Source organism: Brachycentrus maculatus, unplaced genomic scaffold (assembly GCF_059751285.1).
Source record: "Brachycentrus maculatus isolate JH-2025_06_01 unplaced genomic scaffold, ASM5975128v1 h1tg000503l, whole genome shotgun sequence".
Lineage (NCBI taxonomy): Eukaryota > Metazoa > Arthropoda > Insecta > Trichoptera > Brachycentridae > Brachycentrus > Brachycentrus maculatus.
In genome coordinates, this window is record NW_028281249.1 from 678,857 (window position 1) to 699,876 (window position 21,020).

At 36.2% G+C, this 21,020-nt stretch overlaps 1 protein-coding gene across 14 annotated transcripts in view; it reads left to right on the plus strand.

The window, feature by feature from the left end:
- Positions 1-21,020, plus strand: part of Unc-115a (actin binding LIM protein Uncoordinated 115a) — a 211,033-nt gene that overhangs the window by 137,572 nt on the left and 52,441 nt on the right. The window lies entirely within an intron of this gene.

The window sequence follows — 21,020 nt, forward strand, 5'->3', positions numbered from 1 at the left end:
TAATATAATGGTTGTTTTTATAGTGTTGATGTTTTTTAGCGTTTTTTGGCGTTGTAATACCCCTTCGGCGGCCCAATTACCCGATAATTGCACGGTCCGACCGAAAATATTGTTCCTCTAATGATTTCAACCTAAAGTCGTGCATTGTCTATCAACTGATCACTATCTGCTAGATGGGCATTCATGGTCGAGCGTACACCCTCCAGCGAGACCCGAGCGGAACGATTCCTGATAATTCCCCATCGGCCGAATCACAGCACGGTCTTCAAAAATCTAGGCGGCATGGGCTCGGCATTTTTTTGTTTTTATTTGTTTGAATTAGGGCTTTTGCAGCACTGCATATCAGGGACTTAAATACTTTATGTATTAATTTTAAACCAAACACAGATTTTTTGAGTCTACTAAATTGTATTTCATTAACAAAAACACATAAAAAATTATATTGTGACAATTAAGGCCAGGTAAGACCTACCTGGTGCATCATGTGCTTTATGAACAACCAAAATCCAAGGATGACCGGATACCAAATCAGCGGAAACGGGCAGAGCGACCATAGAGTAGGACACTGGCCCAGGAATACACAGTAGAAACCGCGATAACGGGAAAGAAAATGAACGCTTCTCTCTTCTTAAATACTTAAATATGCTTCAATTATTCCTACTTGTGAGTGGTCTTACGTTTTATGTTTAACTAACTAACTAAGTAACCATCACGCCGCTTCCCCGCAGGGGTAGGCAGAGATAATAGAACGCCATATCATTCTGTCTTTGCAAACATTCTTCACCTCTTCCACATTCATGCACATCCTCATCCATATACCCGCCGATTATTTCAATTACGTTTTAATGTAATTGAAATAATTAAATAAAATTGAGTTGCGGGCTTTCGAATATCCTGCCTTAAGGTCCAAAATACGATAAATCGCAACTTATTTTTTTAAAACTGAACTTATGACGTAATTGAATTTTTTGCACAACACACCGTTTTTGTACTGAAAAAATAAGTTTTTTTTAAGTCAAATCAATATATGTGTTTTTGAAAAGAAACGAGTTATTGAAAGATAAGGAGTTAAAAAATATATCAAAATATTTTTTCAATATAAGTACTTATATTCTAAAAAATAGTCAAATTCCAATATATATTCTTTAAAAAAAAAATGAACGCGGCCAATTGCGTTCCGATTTGAACGCTCGAGATCTCGGCCTTGACTTCCATTCCTGTTAGGTCTCTCACGGTTGCCGAGTTCTAGCTGAGAAGCGTTTCGTGTTTCTGGCTGTAGGCACGGTCTCTCTGGATGTCTGATGCATCGGCAATGATTTACAGCTTCCTTCCTGCGCGATGTCGCAGGGAGCTCGGTGTCCGGACCAATCAGATGGTCCTCGATGCTTGGAATGCCCCCGACTTGTAACAAATGGCCAACTGTTTTGTAAACATGCGGATGTACCAGGGTATGCTTTGCTACAATAGTTTAGAGACTAGAAGGAGTTAGATGAGCTGAAATACTCTCTTGTGGTAGAGAAAGTCCAAAAGAAGTTTCTGATGTATCTCTACATGAAGTATCTCTACATCCTTGGCTCTACCCGACCGAGTTTCTCCAGGGTATGCTTGGCCACAATAGTTTAGAGACTAGAATGAAAGTGTATTTTATTAGGCATTTTTATCGATTGTTTCGCGGTACGATCGATAATCCTGAAATTATCCGGAGCATTGGTCTGTTTTTTCCCGATAGTTAGCTAAGACAGCGTCGGCATTGATTGTTTCCCATTCCTATATACAGGACCAACCTGCCAATGGTTATGCATGTATAAGAGCTACCGCTATGCTGAACAATGTCACGCCGGATATTCATCTGTTCCATGTGTCTGAGGGGGTATTCCGTACCGGGATTCTTCTACAACTTTAGCAAGAGTCTGTTTTACTTACTTTGTAATTTATGTTTTTAATATAAACGCCTTAATTATTGAATAAATTGCTTTGATTTGATGTACATTTGATGAATAGTTAAGCATTTGTTCACCCGGATGTACTGCTCTTAGCTGAATGCGTAGAAGAAATTCCTCATATTATTCTGAGATCCTGGCACGGAGCCAACACATAAAATACTAACGTCTGAAAATTTGATACTGATAGTCGTAATTTAGGCGCCTCTTATCACCCCAACATTTTTCATTCGACTGTGGCGAATTTGGTACAGGCAAACTACAACATAGGCGCAACAATGATCTGTACGATATATATCAAGGCCCTAGCATCTCAGTCCATATGAGATTCCTCGGGATGAGATGGGCTGGACATTTACAAAACATGCGTCCCTAAAAGAGCTATGACTGGAGAGTAATGGGAAGTCTCAGACTGAGACGGGAGGATGAAGTGAGAAAGGATGCAACGCAGCTTCTCCAGGTAGCAAGCTGGAAGTCGACTGTTGAGGACAGGAGTGGTTGGAGGCGACTGCAAATGTTCAAAACACACTATACCTTCTTCTTCCGTGCTCCATCTCAACCGTCTACAAAGACCATCGTCTTTGTAGACTGTTGAGATCAGCTCTCCTCACCCTCAAGTCGTAGGTCCTTCTATAATATACAACGTCACCTAGGTCATGCCTTCGAATCACGTTATCTTTCTGTAGCATCCATGAATTTTTTGATCTTCCTCTAGATGTCTTTCGAGGAAGATCCATGGCGATTGTTTTTCTTTTCTCTTTTCGTTATTTTTTCGTTTTTCTTTGACAAACGATCGTTAATTTTCTCTTAAGAATTTTCCTATCAAATTCGTAAGAGATAAGTCATATTAAACAAATTTCTAGAGATTATCAAAATGTCCCCCCCTTAAAGTAAGATTATAACCCGTAAATTACTTTATGCTTCAGAAAAGTTTAGCGGTTATATCAATGAACTTGTAGTATTTTTCCTAAATTATTTACATTAAAAATATGTATTTTTAACTTGTAGTATTTTTCCTAAATTATTTACATTAAAAATATGTATTTACTTGGTGCTCCTTTTTGTGTTAATGTTATACGCGTATCATCCCCCCGATTTTGAACTATCGCACTACGGATCGCATTGAGTTGGTTCCACGTTACGTCACAATTTGCAGCTACCGTGGGATTTATGGGTTGATTGGTTCAGTCGGTTTGTGGGTCACATCCTCGCCGGGTGACTACGTCTGCGGAGTGCGATCTACACGGTGTTTAGGAACGAATTGACCAGAGAGCTTTTATGCCCTACCCCTTTTATGTTTATTGCCTGGATGATTCAACCTTTGTGATTGTGCACATTAGCTCGGTTTAACTACGTTCAGTCGATTCAATCTGATTTTGTTTTTGGATTTAGATTTCATGACTGCCAGGATCCTTTATGGTTCATGGTTCCTTCGAGCAACTTGTTTTGATTTATTTACGCATGAAGCCATTTTACGAAACATACATATTTCTTCCATGCGTGTCATGTCAGGTCCCCCTAACGTCGACTATCATTTGAGAGTAATTGTTCTTGTCTTGTGCAGCTCTAAACAGAGCAGTTCTGATCCCCGTCCAATCTCGTATATTCCGGAGCCAGGAGATCTGTCTTCTGCCCACACTTCGTCGACCTTCAATTTGGCCTTTTATAATTAGGTGCAATAGCTTGTACTTCTTTCCTCTCAGCACATGCCCCAGATAGGACACCTTCCGGACCTTGATATCAGTCAGCAACTGTCTCTCTGCTCTTGCTCTTCGGAGTACATTTTGCGTTGCTGACCATATCGGTCCATGGAATGCGTAGCATTCTACTGATTTTGATTATCTTTTGATTCCAGTTTGTCCCTTTGGGAAGTAAAGCCAATCTGATTCTTAAAAATAGAAGAATAACGCATCTGAATTCGGCGATTGCTAAATCTACCGGTATATTATACCTTTTTGCACATTCAGATATGTTAGTATTCTTGAATTGAGTACTTCGGAACCAACCTGTTTGTTCCTCGTTTGGTTTTACCAACACACTGTGGTCATATGTGTATTGTTATTGCGCCATAAGCGAGGTGACATCATTGTTAAATATTCGCTAACTCGCTCGCATCACCGTACTTAATAGTATTATTATTAGCACTGACTTTTCATGCATATTCCACGTGACAGTAATCAATTATGTATGTATTATTTATCATCTCGGTAATATCATGGACTCTCGTTAACAGATGATTATCTTATGCACGATGGTATTCATAGACTCGCGATATTGGATCACAGAGAATTTCCGGCAAACCATTCATAAATGTAGATTGATTTAGCATCTTCAAGAGACGACTGCACCAATCCAATGTAGTGCGGGAAGAAACGAGCTTTCTACAATATTTTCAGGTGCTCCTATATTTGTTAAAATATTATGTGTTTGTCTTTTTCGTAACAATAGTTCATTAAGGTCTTATCGCCTTTGCCAAAAGTGCCATGTCTCAGCTAGACAAAATCTGAAAAGACCGGGTGGGATTAACAACACAAAGATAAAGCTTGTTAGGAGTTTGGTCCATTCCGTTTTTCTCTATGTTGCTGAAACATGGACCATAAATGCAGCAGGAAGGAGAAAAATTGACGCATTTGAAATTTCAATTTCAATTTCAATTTATTCAACAAAAAAATAATATATACATAACAAACAATATTCAAGGCGTATATATTAAAAGTAAGCAAGAAGACTTAAAGGTGTAGAAGAATCCCGCTTCGGAAAACTCCTTCGGACACATGGAACAGATCAATATCCAATGTGATATTGTTCAACATAGCGGTAGCTCTTCCTACAGGCATAACCATCGGCAGGTTGGTCCTGTGTATAGGAATGTGAAACAATCTATGCCGACGCTGTCTTATGTAACTATCGGGAACATACAGACCAATGCTCCGGATAATTTCAGCATTATCGATCATACCGCGCATCTTCAAGAGACATGTGGTGTTGGAGAAGCATGCTCCGAATCCCATGGACAGCTAGACGCACCAACGAGTCCATTCGTCAGGAGTTACACTTGGATGGCTTGACTCTGGCCAGTGTCTTTGGTATCGTTGTATCGTGGGTTCGATTCCCGCGAATTGCAAAATAAGTTCAACAAAGATTCATTTTCAATTGGTCTTGGCGTTTGGTATGTCCTCTTCACATTTACCTTCCCTATCCTTACTTTCCTACCTGCAGACAAGCCTCTAAAAGTAGAGGCTTTGCTAGTCCTTGACCCTTTACTTTGAAAATAAATGTATTTACGAAATATATTTTATGTATACGGATTTCCGTGCAAGTATGTATTATTTTTGCGTTAATTTTATCTTTTTCTAAACATCCTTTGTGTAATTTGTTTTATACGGCTTCGAAGAAATCATATCCAACTGCTGATATCGGCATTTCCTTTGAAGCGTTTTTTGTTGAAATTCCTTTCTCACTCGGCCGAGTATCCATTCACGACTTGTAGTATAGTCAAACCTCGATATAACGGCCTAAGTGGGGGGAGGATGTATCTGTTAAAGCCGAAAGTCCGCTAAATAGAAACATATTTACAATAAATAAATAAACTTGTTTTTGAAAATATGAACACTGTATTTAGATATAAACAAATTAAATAAAACACAAATAAAATTACAATTATTGTCTTCTGACACTCGTCGTGAAGTGACGTTGCTGTTTGGTATCGACGCGCTTGCTTTCAGTAATCCTGCTATGAAAAATGAATTACGTTTGGTTTGCACTTTTGAAGTTTGCTGTTTTTTTTATAATCAACTCTCTAAAATGACTTAAATGCCTGTGGTATAGTTATATACAGAGGCGTGCATTTTATATAAGCAGAAAAGCAGTGCCTACGCTGGATTACTCGCGTTCCATATTGAAACACGACCAGTGCCTACTATGCCTTATCCTCAGCCAACCGTACTGCCTACTCTGATTAAAAACTCTGCACACCACTGATTACATATATACAATAAATATCGTGGGTGTACTGGCAAAAAACGTTAACTCGAAAATATGCAATTTTGACTTAATGATGCAGTATTATAAAGTTTTCAACGTTCTTTAAACTGGCAAAATAGTTTGAAATATTCATATTCATGTGGTTTTAACTGACAACGTAGTTTGAAATGTCATATTCATGTGGTTTTAACTGACAAAGTAGTTTGAAATGTCATATTCATGTGGTTTTAACTGACAAAGTAGTTTGAAATGTCATATTCATGTGGTTTTAACTGACAAAGTAGTTTGAAATGTCATATTCATGTGGTTTAACTGACAAAGTAGTTTGAAATGTCATATTCATGTGGTTTTAACTGACAAAGTAGTTTGAAATGTCATATTCATGTGGTTTTAAAAGTAAATTCAACTTTGAGTTTAAGCGCCCTACACATACGAGCGTACGTGGTACGCGTCTTTTTTGCGCACCATTGCGCTAACTCTGTGCCGAAAATAGTTAATGCGAGAGAGAGAGAGAGGGAACACGCTAACGAATAAGTACATCAGTTCCGTCCTAAAAACACCTATTATGGCAAAAAAAATGTTTTCACAATCCTATAAAAAGTCATATTTTTCTACAGAAACATGGCCGCAACACTTTGTTTACAACATTTTGAGTGTGTCCAAATACTTGTTCACAAAATCTGGATTATCTCCAATTACAGTAGTTATTTTCGTATGATTTTTTTGACATCTCATCAAAGATGAAGAAGAATATGGATGTCTGGGCATTGACAATATTTTTTTTTTAATAAAAAGCTTCTTTACATCTCACCAATAGATGTCTGTAGTGAAGTTCTAGTGATTCAAGAACAATGTTTCTAAATTGGTTCATATATATAGAACATCCAAGAATTTGAATAGTGTGGTTGTCAATAATGCGTAGAATTGGTGAATGTTACACGTGTGTAAAGTGATCACTTAAACTAGCCTATGACGGTCGTCAGCCCCGTAAATGCCCAGACTTCCATATTCTTCTTCACCTTTGATGAGATGTCAAAAAATAATATGACTTTTTTTACATTTGACCAGATTTTTGTCCGTTACATCCGAAGTTTGTTAAATGAAGGTCCATTATATCGAGGTTTTACTATACATAGAATAGACACGCACGCTTGCACATATACAAACATTTACATTTTCTAGCCGTTGAATGCACCGAGTAGCATATTTAAGCCGGCTATAAATATGTCAATTAATGAATTAACCCTTGACTGCAGTACAATCATTTCATTCATAGTTTCTATGACTCGCTTGTTCTGCCCTAGATCTAATGTGACACCAATGAATTATGTTTCTATCTGATAAATATGGTAATTTACTCCAGGTAGGTACTGTAATGTAACTACCAGTCAATGATTGCGTAATTGAAACTCCGTAGTGTAATGGTCAGCACGCTCGGCTACCGTTCTAGAGGTCCCGGGTTCGATTCTCAGGGGGGGGGGTTCCTGTATCTGGCATCCTAAAACTATATCTATATAATAATAAAACCCTTATCCGCACCCCAATGGTGCATAGGGCACTGCTTCATATGAACACAGTGTTATCTTGATCGTTTACACACGAAGGAAAGGTGATCAGCCCTCCGCTTCAGGTACCAGTCCAGGGTAATTGACTACCACACTCAAATTCTTGGAACTTCTAAATATATGGTTCAATTTCGAAACATAGTGCTTGAATCACTAGAATTTCACTAGAGATATTAGGAAAGTGGCGAGCCTGCACTGGAAGAGAGTCGCGTCCAACAGACAACTGTGGAAGTCCAAGAGGGAGGACTTCAAAGAGGTTCAATACTGGATACAAGAAGAAGGCTGAAGGCCTCTGTTTAGTTACTGGACACAAGAAGAAGGCTGGAGGCCTCCGTTAAAGACTGGACACAAGAAGAAGGCTGAAGGCCTCTGTTCAATACTGGACACAAGAAGAAGGCTGAAGGCCTCTGTTCAATACTGGACACAAGAAGAAGGCTGAAGGCCTCTGTTCAATACTGGACACAAGAAGAAGGCTGAAGGCCTCTGTTCAATACTGGACACAAGAAGAAGGCTAAAGCGCTCTATTCAATACTGGATATAAGAAGGCTGAAGGCCTCTATTCAATACTGGACACAAGAAGAAGGCTGAAAGGCTCCGGTTCAATACTGGACACAAGAAGAAGGCTGAAGTGGAAGTGGAGTGGTAGGCAGATAAAACTAATTGGGAACCACTGAGTTAGAAGATAGAGTGCACACACACACAGTGCAGTCGCTACCCCTTCACTTTAGATGAGTTCCGCTCGGTCCATTAGTGATCATCACGCAGTGAATTGGATGAATCAGCCATTCAGCTCCATCGTCCAACTTAAGACAATGAAGATGGATAAGCGACAGCGGCTGTTAATCAGTCCAACGAATGTATTCAATTCCGTCTTGATAATAATTTAAATAATAACTCTTCTTCTTCTTCTGCTTGGTGAATACCTTGTGGCCTGCTTTTAAGGAGGATTAGCCTCCTGCGATGTCGATTTCCAGCTGTCGATCCATCTCTGTGGCGGTCTGCCTGGGAGTTGTCTACCTTGGATTTGGCCGTGCAGTGCAATTTGGGAAGTCTGGATGGCCCTATTCTCCTCACTGTCGCATTGGAATAATTTAATAAATTAATTTAACCCTTTGCCAGATTTGAGCGTACCACATAGGGCACAAAAAAGGACCTTTGCGGATTTGCCCATACTTGGTAATAGCACAAAAAATGGGCCTTTGCGGATTCGCCCATACTTGGTAATAGCACAAAAAATGGGCCTTTGCAGATTTGCCCATACTTGGTAATAGCACAAAAAATGGGCCTTTGCGGATTTGCCCATACTTGGTAATAGCACAAAAAATGGGCCTTTGCGGATTTGCCCGTTCTTGGTACTGGCCCAAAAATAGGCTTGTTCAGAAATCTGGATTATCACCTATTTCATATTGTTTTTTGACATCTCATCAAAGATGAAAAAGAATATGGAAGTCTGGGAATTTACGGGGGTGACTTTCTTTCTTCATCTGCATTTCTTCATCTTTGGTGAAATGTAAAAAAATAAGCTATATAACTGTTATTTTAATTATATTTCAATATCAGTTTTATTACGAAACATTGTTTATGGTTTTGGGTACCATGTTCTGACGGGATATTATTGTTAGATGATAAAATAGAAAGTAAAATGTGCCTTTTTTGCCATGTTACGACAAGCTAAATTCATGGCCCGTGACTATGATACATAGTGGTTAAAATTAATGTTCTTACATCAAAATGATGTAACATAATCCCAGTCGCTAGGTACCGACTAAAAGTCGTTTAAATTGCAAATATATCAAATCGATATTTTACGGAAGGTTTTATACTTGAGCATACTCACTCGAGTGTACCTTTTCTGGGTTGCTATGCCAGCGCGATCAGCCTGACTAGTTTTTGTGCGGCGGAATAGCTCAGTAAATAGCCTCTAAGGCGAATACTCAGACGTCTGCATAGCTTCAAGACTTAAAAAATGTAGATAGAACTATTTATAGCTGTGTAACATGTAATTATTTTGCGATTAGTGTCGACAAAATCACCAATACAAAATCGCATATTATATTATTAGGTACCTACCTATACATTTTATTAAGTACTTACAAACAGTACCTACATAAAACAGTTCTACCACCAGATGTGGCATGCGTCGCACTGAATAAAACAAAAGACACCAGATAGAAAAAATATAATATTGTGAACTGTCAGAATCAGATAGATAGATAGAAAAATATTATAAAGATAAATTAAGAATAAACTTAATTATATAAATTTAATTATAATCTTTAATTACAAAGCAACACATTGTTTATACACTCACTTTACATATTATTTACACCCAATTTACAAAGAAAAATATTACCACCTTATATATATATATATATATATATATATATATATATATATATATATATATATATATATATATATATATATATATATATATATATATATATATATATATATATATATATATATATATATATATATATATATATATATATATATATATATATATATATATATATATATATATATATATATATATATATATATATATATATATAGAGAGAGAGAGAGAGAGAGAGAGAGAGATAAATTGTGTGAAAGTGATTGTCCTGACGAAGAGACGAGTACGTCTCGAGACCGGTAGACATAAAAATCTTGGAGAGTGATATTACTAACATCTTTGTTAAAAAATATATTGAAGTGAATATAAATAATTAATTAGTAACTGTGTATTTACATATATAAATAAATCTAAAAAAAAAATGTTTTATTAAATACATCCATAAAGATCTATTTTGTTTTCACATATCGCTCACTCCTTTCAAGAACGTCATAAATCAAAAAACTTGAATTTTCAGGAGAACGTTTTCAAAGTTTAAAAATATAATACAATATATTAAAAATAAATATCAAGCCACTTATTGAAATTTTTACTGTGCAACAGATCTTTTTAGGTAAAACCTGGAGGTTTTTTTCTCCATTTGAAAAATATTTAGTATATAAAAAAAAATTAATAATACCTTTCCTTCACAATGCAAAAACAATACTTTCTGCCCTGTAGCGGGTTAAGTTAAAAATATGCCGCTTTTGCTGGGATATCGTACATTTTCTGGGCATTCCGAAAACATGCACAACTGAAAATTGACGATTTTTGATTTTTGACGTTCTTGAAAGGAGTGAGCGATATGTATTATATCATTTGAAATTAGCGCATATTATAACATACCAAATACAAAAAAAAAAACAAAAGTATTTTTTTACGATATTTTGGATTTTTTTTCGACACGAAAACCTTTGGAACGAATTAATCACGTATGTAGAGGTGTTGCAACGCCCAGAAATCTAGATTTTTTCTTAGTACAGTAACTCAGTTACTGTACTAAGAAAAATCTAGATTTCTGGGCGTTGCAACACCTTCGCGCAATCATCTCCAGTGGTGTGCAGCAAGTCCCCGAGAGCGGCTCCATCCGTATAGCCTCGGGCAGCTGCACAAATTGCCGGTTATGGACCACATCTCCAGTCCGCCCTGTCATTTGCGCTGGCGGATGTTAGCGCCGCTAATCACTGGACCACTGGACCACTAGACCACTGGTCGCGGCTCGCGAGACACTCTATTCACAACTTGTGAGGAACTGTCACGAGAGGTGGTATCATATCACGATAAAGATAGTTGACCATTGATGCATTCGATCCCATATCGCTCACTCCTTTCAAGAACGCCATAAAATATCAAAAATCGTCAATTTTCAGTTGTGCATGTTTTCTGAATGCCCAGAAAATGAACTATATCCCAGCAAAAGCGGCATATTTTAAACTTAATATTTACCCGCTACAGGGCAGAAAGTGTTGTTTTTGCATTTTGAAGAAAAGGTATTGTTTTTTTTTAATATATAAAAAAAAATACTTACATAAAAAAAAACATATTTTTTGACATAAAAGCTTCTCTTCATCTCACCAATAGATGTCTCTAGTGAAGTTAAGTGGTTCAAGAACAATGTTTCAAAATTGGTTAATATATATAGAACTTCCAAGAATTTGAGTAGTGCGGTTATCAATAATGGGTAGAATTGGTGAACGTTATGTTATATGACGGTCGACAGCCCCGTAAATGCTTAGACTTCCATATTCTTCTTCATCTTTCATGAGATGTCAATAATTAATATGACCAATACATATTCTTTAAAAAAATGTGCTTGACGTCCGGGTCTCAGCTCTTCCGGACGCTCAATGAATTATTTTATTGCGAGTAAGGCCTAAATTTTCTCGATAATGCTCATCTGCAGTTGTATATAATTTGGATAGCGCCATTTTCGTAAAATTCTACCTCAAGGGCGCTCATAAAGGGCATGGATAATAATAATAATAATAATAGGATAATGATGATAATGATATACAAAAAATAAATGGATTAAAACGTCGCCAATCGGTCTCGGGCCGTCGAGTCTGGAGCGGGGAAAAGGTGACAAATTAAAACGCCTTCCTCTTGATCCCCATGGTATGTCCTAGAATTTCACTATCGGCAGTACATTTACTTACCTGCTTGCGTACTCTTGACTTTGATGTATGCGACTGCATAATTCCTCTTCCTGCGCAATGATTGCAGCCTAGACCTACGACCTTCCCAGAACACAATGATTATTCACATCCAATTGCATGATTGCGCACGCATCCGAGATGCATTACATCTAGGTACATATGTACTGCTTACGGAACTCTACCACTGCACGCTACACGTGGTCATGACCTTCTGCGCTTTGTAATATCGTACGTTGCGAAAATAAAATGGTAAAAAGGAGTGATGGGAATCAGCCGGTTCTAGCGAACCGGCTGAATCCAACCGGTTCTGCCGAACCGGTGCGAACCGGCTGAATCCCATCACTGCTCTACGAACACGAACCCAGTTTTTTTAGAGTTCGTCGAACCGGTCCTTAACCCTTTGTTGTCGCACAATATTCCCATTGAGATCATGTATCGGAGCATTCTCAGTCGTTATGTGAATGTTCTGTTTATGTGCCGTTTTATATGCTAACTGAAGTGCCGGACGGTAAAATTCCGTGTAGTGCACAAGCGCCCTTAATCTTTTTTTTCTCGGAATGTTCACCATATGCCAGCATATGTGTGTAAGTAACTGGAACATCCGCATTATGCAATCTTCGATCTCGCGTCGGCACGTGCCTCTCGCCGTCGCTCGCCGGACCGTCTCATGCCGACTGATAGCAGACGAGGCGAAATTAATCGGAACCGGCGATCGTAATTACCCGGTTACTGCAAACTGCCGATAGACAGCTCCGCATCCTTTACTCCAGTGTTCCGCAAACTTTTTCTGTTAAAGGTACACCTGCCAAATCAAGAATTTATAGAGGTGCAACAAATAAAATAAAAAACAGTTTATTTAATGTTGATTCATTACTAAGGTTAATATAATCCGAATACATACATAAAATAGAATTTTTTGATATCTCATCAAAGATGTAGAAGAATATGGAAGTCTGGGCATTTACGGGGCTGACGATCATCACTTTACACACGTGTAACATTCACCAATTCTACCCATTATTCCCAACCACACTACTAAAATTTTTGGAAGTGCTATATATATATATGAACCAATTTTGAAACATTATTCTTAAATCACTAGAGACGTCTATTGGTGAGATGAAAAGAAGCTTTTTATTAAGCAGAAACTCCTTTATTAGTATGTGAGGTCCGAATCCTGGATTATAATCACACACATGAGAAACGCCAGAAAATATCATTTTCATTTTATTATTTTAAGCTTATAATTATAAATGCTGTAAATGCCCAGACTTCCATATTCTTCATCATCTTTGATGAGATGTCAAAAAATAATATGAAAATAACTCCTGTAATTGCAGATAATCCAGATTTTGTGAACAGGTATTTGGACACACTCAAAATGTTGTACATAACATATGATGTTTGATGCGAAATGTGAGCCTACTGAACTGAGCACAGGCGATAAAAATTTGGAGCTATTGTTGATAAGGCTGCTCGCTCTCACCGTTGATCGTCCTCAGGCGGTCTCTTTTTTATTATTTAATAGTATTCAGAGTCGAAAATCCCAATTCGCACGCTCTTTGCGCTACCTAAAGCGCCTCACTCGCTTTGCTTTCACCTATTTCTAGGGGTGTTATCTTCACAAAACTAGACGTTTTTTCCGTGGCACACCTCGGCACACCAGTGTGCCGCGGCACACAGTTTGCGGAACACTGCTTTACTCCATGCAGTGCATGGCCCGCATGGTTAGCGCTACTACGAGTACCGCAGCCGCGGTCGCTAATTGCAGGCGCGCTAATTGAAGGCGCTCTTTCGTACCTACACACTGTTTGTAGAAACGTGCGGTTACATATGGTATCGATTTGTTACTATTTCGTTATAATTTTTGTATTTTTTTTTAAATTATACATTTAAATTATAAAACATTTTGAGTGTGTCCAAATACTTGTTCACAAAATCTGGATTATCTCCAATTACAGGAGTTATTTTCATATTATTTTTTGACATCTCATCAAAGATGAAGAAGAATATGGAAGTCTGGGCATTTACGGGGCTGACGACCGTCATAGGCTGGTTTAAGTGATCACTTTACACACGTGTAACATTCGCCAATTCTACCCATTATTGACAACCACACTACTTAAATTCTTGGAAGTTCTGTATATATGAACCAATTTAGAAACCTTGTTCTTGAATCACTAGAACTTCACTAGAGACATCTATTGGTGAGATGTAAATCAAGAATTTGAGTAGTGTGGTTGTCAATAATGGGTAGAATTGGTGAATGTTACACATGTGTAAAGTGATCACTTAAACCAGCCTATGACGGTCGTCAGCCCCGTAAATGCCCAGACTTCCTTCTTCTTCTTCATCTTTGATGAGATGTCAAAAAATAATATGAGTTTTATTTATATATACGACTAGTTTCGAAAACTTGCAGATGTTTTCATCTTCTGGTAAAAATCAAGACTAACTAATTAATCATGTTTGTTTTAATCTTTACCAGAAGATGAAAACACCTTCAAGTTTTCGAAACTAGTTGTATATATAAATAAAACTCATCAAGTGGTGTATACAAGTGTTTAATTTTTAAAAAATAATCAACATGTCATTCCACAAAAAATTCAATTACGTTCAATGTTCTTCTTCCTCTAACCAGTATCCGGACCCAATAGTGCATAGGGCACTGCATCGTATTGACGCAGTTTTATCTTGATCGTTACTTACATGAAGGCAAGGTGATCACTCCTGCGCTTCAGGTACCAGTGACAAATTATTAAACTTAACAAATATTAATAAATAAAACCCTTATCCGCACCCCAATGGTGCATAGGGCACTGCGTCATATAAACGCAGTGTTATCTTGATCGTTTACACATGAAGGAAAGGTGATCAGCCCTCCGCTTCAGGCACCAGTCCAGGGTAATATTGAATAAATATGACAGTGAAAAAATCACTTATATTTTTTTTACCCTCCTTGGGAATTGAACCCGGGACCTCCAGAATGGTAGCCGAGCGTGCTGACCATTACACTACGGAGGCGGACATATATTAGAGTGTAAAATCACTAATACTACTTTCACCTCCCTGGGAGTCGAACCCGGGACCTTCAGCGCGGTAGCTAAACACGAAACAAGAAAATCATGTTGCGGCCTATTGGTTCTTAAATCTTAAAAAAATAACGAAATTCCTTGATGTCGGCAGTATAAAAAATGTATTTTATATACTGCCGTACTCGTCGAAGTACGTCAGCATGCACTTAAATTTACGACTGCATTTGATGTTTACGCATTTGCTTTGCATGTTATTTTTAGAAGTGCATTATTTATCGTTTACATCGTTTACGATGAATGATAAATAATGCACTTCTAAAAAACGATGTATGATAGATGTACGAATAGTGAAATAAGGAAGGAATGCAAAGCTGAGATAAGCACTATCGATAAAATTAAGAAAGGTGTGTCGAGATGGTTTGGACATGTGGAACGAATGACTTAGTGACTTATTGATGAATGTTAGCAAATCCAAGATTATGGTTTTTGAAAGAGAAAAATGCAGATCTGAATGTGAAATATTGGTAAACGGAGAGATTCTGGAACAGGTAGATGATTTCGTGTATTTGGGTAGTATGTTTTCTAGGGATGGAAAGATTGATAAAGATATAGAAAGGAGAGTGAATGCTGGGAACAAAGTGAACGGTGCACTGAAATCAGTTATAGCAAATAAAAACCTATCAGCGGAAGCTAAACTGGCAGTGCACAACGGAGTCCTGGTTCCAACTCTAATGTATGGAAGTGAAACATGGAGTTGGCAAAAGAAGGATGAAAGTAGACTGAATGCAGTCGAAATGCGATCTCTCAGAAGAATGTGTAACAAAACGATGTATGATAGATGTGCGAATAGTGAAATAAGGAAGGAACGCAAAGCTGAGATAAGCACTATCGATAAAAATTAAGAAAGGTGTGTCGAGATGGTTCGGACATGTAGAACGAATGAGTGAGGAAAGAACGGTAAAACAAATTTATGAGGCGAATGTTAGCGGGAAAAGAAGCAGAGGAAGACCGAGAAAAACATGGCACGATCAGGTATGCCAAATACTCGAAAGTGGTCAGGTTAGGAGTCGTAACAATCGGCGGGTATGTATGAGGAGATGCATGAACGTGGAAGAGGCGAAGAATATTTGCAAGGACAGAGTGGTGTGGCGCTCTATTCTCTCTGCCTACCCCTGCGGGGAAGCGGCGTGATGGTTAGTTAGTTAGTTAGTTAGAACGAATGAGTGAGGAAAGAACGGTAAAACAAATTTATGAGGCGAATGTTAGCGGGAAAAGAAGCAGAGGAAGACCGAGAAAAACATGGCACGATCAGGTATGCCAAATACTTGAAAGTGGTCAGGCTAGGAGTCGTAACAATCGGCGGGTATATATGAGGAGATGCATGAACGTGGAAGAGGCGAAGAATGTTTGCAAGGACAGAGTGGTGTGGCGCTTTATTCTCTCCGCCTACCCCTGCGGGGAAGCGGCGTGATGGTTAGTTAGTTAGTGCATTTTTTATCATGAAACTGTCTTTATGCTCTCCCACTCAGTCGTCGCATCACATCAAGAGCACAGTTTATCGACTTCTGTCTTAGCGAGTGTTTTTGCCTGGAATTTTCACTCATGAATTACATGAAATTATAGTAACTTCAAACATAAAGAGTAAATCCACTCACGAGTAGGCATAGGGTATAATTTTCATCACCCCTATTGTCTATGTTCCCACTGATAAGAAATAAAAATAATTAAAAAAAAAAAGAAACAGCTACTACTCCCTCTTCAACCTTCAACTCTAAAATTTAGAACTAGCTTCACATACGGTGTTTGAAAATGATGCGGAATGCATCGAAACACGTGTCACAGTAGATTTTATGAAAAAGTGGTATTTACTAAGTAATACATTAATTAAAAATAGGGTATAAAAGTTGAAAACCTGAGTAGGGTCATACATAATAAGCGGTATTGCATAAGTTTTATTGGATGACCAATTTGATTAGTAAAACCATTTGAAGAGGTTTTAATATAAAAATAATCCTTTTGACATCCAACATGTATAAACAAGATAGAAGTTTAGATATTTACAGGGCTTACGACCCGTTATAGACTGATGTTGAAACAAAAAAGGTTGCTTTTGAAATGAAAAAGGTTGAATTTTAAATGAAAAGGGTTGATTTTGGAATGGAAAAAGTTGCTTTTGAAATGAAAAAGGTTGATTTTTAAATGAAAAAGGCTGCTTTTGAAATGAAAAAGGTTGATTTTTAAATGAAAAAGGCTGCTTTTGAAATGAAAAAGGTTGCTTTTGAAATGAAAAAGGTTGCTTTTGGAATGGAAAAAGTTGCTTTTGAAATGAAAAAGGTTGCTTTTGGAATGGAAAAGGTTGCTTTTGAAATGAAAAAGGTTGCTTTTGGAATGGAAAAAGTTGCCTTCGAAATGAAGAAGGTGGCTTTTGAAACGAAAAGGCTGCTTTGGAAATGAAAAAGGTTGCTTTTGAAATGAAAAAGGTTGCTTTTGTAATAAAAAAAGGTTGCTTTTGAAATAAAAAAGGTTGCTTTTGAAATGAAGAAGGTTGCCTTTGAAATGAAAAAGGTTGCTTTTGAAATAAAAAAGGTTGCTTTTGAAATGAAGAAGGTTGCCTTTGAAATGAAAAATGTTGCTTTTGAAATGAAAAATAATTGCTTTTGAAATTAATACAAATCCTTTTTGAAAGATTGAAAGAAAAGTGAAAGAAGCTGTATTTGATTTTATTTTAAATTTCATGTTTGTAATTCACGAGTGAAAACTGTAGAAAACCAGTTAGCGAAGTATTAAGTTCCATTTCTAGATGGGTTTTAACATGTATGCGATCGTAAAATAGCTGTTTACTCTTAAAAGATGTGCCGACAGACATTATTTTTCTCCGCGTACAATCATTAATTAAAATAATTAGTTTTATTGCAGATTGTTTTATCGAACGCACTTTGTACTTCACCGACGATTTGTACCTTACTTTACTATTTTTTCTTCATTATTCTCAGGCATAATGGTAAAATTGTTGATCTAGTATTCTGTTTATGGGGCCTTCTCAATCCATTATGTTTTTTAATTGGTTTCTTAACTATTTATCTATCAAAAGATGTGCGGATAGATATTATGTAGGTATATAGGCCAGTCGCTAGGTAATTCGAAATTGCACGAATCAATAACAGAACTTTTCTTGTTGTTTTGTAAACGAATATATCGAGATTAGTAAACAATTTAATTTAAATTTAAATTTATCTCACTGTTGCCCAAGTCAAAAAATGACGAAATATTATATAATAAATACGATAACTCAAGTTTTAGACGATTATAATTCTACGAGTTTGATTAGTAGAATTTTAAGCCTAATGTTGGAATATATATCATTCAAGATGGCGGCCAACGGAACAGTGTTGGGGTCCCAAAACCTGGACTTTCACTACCAGTGACCTTCCTATTTTTTTGTTAAATATTTATTTACAATAACGTGGCCTTACTGGGTTTTCTCGTGCCTATGAAATAAGCTTTATAAAATATATTTATAAATAAATAAATAAATATATATATATATATATATATATATATATATATATATATATATATGTAAACTTACTTACCATTACGTAGCTACCCCGCAGGGGTAGGCAGAGTGAATAGAACGCCACACAAATGTATCTTTGCAATCAATCTTCGCCTCTTCCACATTAACGCAAACGTTGTCTCTTACTCACAATATGCCCGTTCCCACGACTCGTCTCATCTGCACATTCTTTTCTCCTCACTCAGAACTTAATTAAATTTGTCACACAAATGATTCTAGCACTCATTACCATGTCGACAGACCTTTTTTTATCGCAAGTATAATTGTATTTTTTGCGTTCGTTGTTTTTTGGGATATTTTATCTTCTCACCACAAAATTGAATTGTCACCCGAAGGTCAAATGATATCATGTATTTCTGTACGAAAAATAAAATTTTATCATAATTTTAAAATATTTAATTGAATTTTGATATTTTTGTGTTAGTTAATGTATAAATGAAATATTAAAATCAAACACTGATTTAAATATTTCATATATAAATTATTTAGTCCGCCTCCGTAGTGTAATGGTCAGCACGCTCGGCTACCGTTCTGGAGGTCCCGGGTTCGATTCCCAAGGGGGGTTAAATAAATATAAGTGATTTTTTCACTGAAATATTTATTCAATACACTGGACTGGTACCTGAAGCGGAGGCCTGATCACATTTCCTTCATGTGTAAACGATCAAGATAACACTGCGTTTATATGACGCAGTGCCCTATGCACCATTGGGGTGCGGATAAGGGTTTTATTATTTTTATTATTATATAAATTATTTAGTCTTAGAGTTTATTTAAAAAATTAATTAGTTATGAGAGTCCACTTAATTATATTTTATTATTAAAGATATCATTTTTTCTGTAGGTATATTAATTTATATTTTATCAGAATTTCAACGATATTGAATGAATTTTAATATTGTTGTGCTAATTTATATATGAAATATTAAAATCAAACACTGATTTTTAGAGTCTACTAAATTATATTTTATTTATTAAAGATATCATATTTTTCTGTATATAAAATTAAATTTTATCGGAATTTCAAACGATTTTTAGTGAAAAAAAGTTGTATTTATTTATAAATTCAATATTAAAACTAAACACTGATTTTTAGAGTATACTTAATTATACTTTTAAAGATATCATATTTTTTTTAATATAAAATAAAATTTTATCGGAATTTTAAACTATTTTAAGTGAATTTTAATATTTTTGCGTTAATTTATATACTAAATATTTTAGACTAATTTTTAGAGTCTACTAAATTATATTTTATCATTAATATCATTTTTTTCTGGATATAAAATTAAATTTTATCGGAATTTCAAACGATTTTAAGTTAATTTGACATTTTTTGTGTTAATTCATATATTAAAATCAAACACTCACTTTAGGGTCTACTAAATTGTATTTTATAATTAAAATCACATAAAAATACAGTTTGTGATAAATGTTTTACAATAGTTTGAAAATGCCACCACAAGGCGAAACAATTGTCACAATTTAAATTTTTATGTGTTTTAAATAATAAAATACAATTTAGTAGACTCTAAAAATCAGTGTTTGATTTGAATATTTTTTTAGTAGCTTTAAATTTTGTACTGATATTTCTTAGTGGAACTGCATTTTATAGAAAAAACTATGTAGATTTTGCATCAGTCTGATGATGTCGGTTACGACGAAACCCGGTTACTGGTCAGATGAAATTCATGGGGAAGAAACTACATAGTTGTTATTTTATTCTTTAAAATTTAATATATAAACCTTAATGAAGTTCTACAAATTAAACGGTAAATCTATAAATATAGTTATTATTATTTTTTTACAATTTTAACAAAATCTCGACTTCAAACCTTCGAGATGAAGACTCTCCGATTCATAACTGGAAACACATTGCGAGACCGAGTAAGAAATACCGACATCCGGAGCATGTGTAAGACGGAGGATATTGTGAGGTGGGGACGACAACGAAGGCGATACTGGAAGGAACATATAAACAGAATGTCAGAAGACAGACTTCCACGTATCGCCCTTCAAGGTAACCCTGAAGGACGCAGACCCCCAGGCAGACCTCCGAAAAGATGGAAAGACAGCTGGGAGTCAACATCCCAAGAGTGACATGCGGAGGCACTAACAGATCCCTAGGATCTACAAAAAGAAGATGAAGAATTAAAAAAAAACTGAATAGACCCTATTTATAGTTTTTTAAAAAGCTGCTTTCAAATCTCATTTTTCCTTTTTTTTATCTTAAAGATAATGTAATTATCTTTATGTTAAAAAAAGATTTTTATTATTTTTTTTTATCATAAAGATAATGTCTTTGGAAATTGTCATGTAATTGAAAAAAGGAGCAGAGGAAGACCGAGAAAAACATGGCACGATCAGGTATGCCAAATACTTG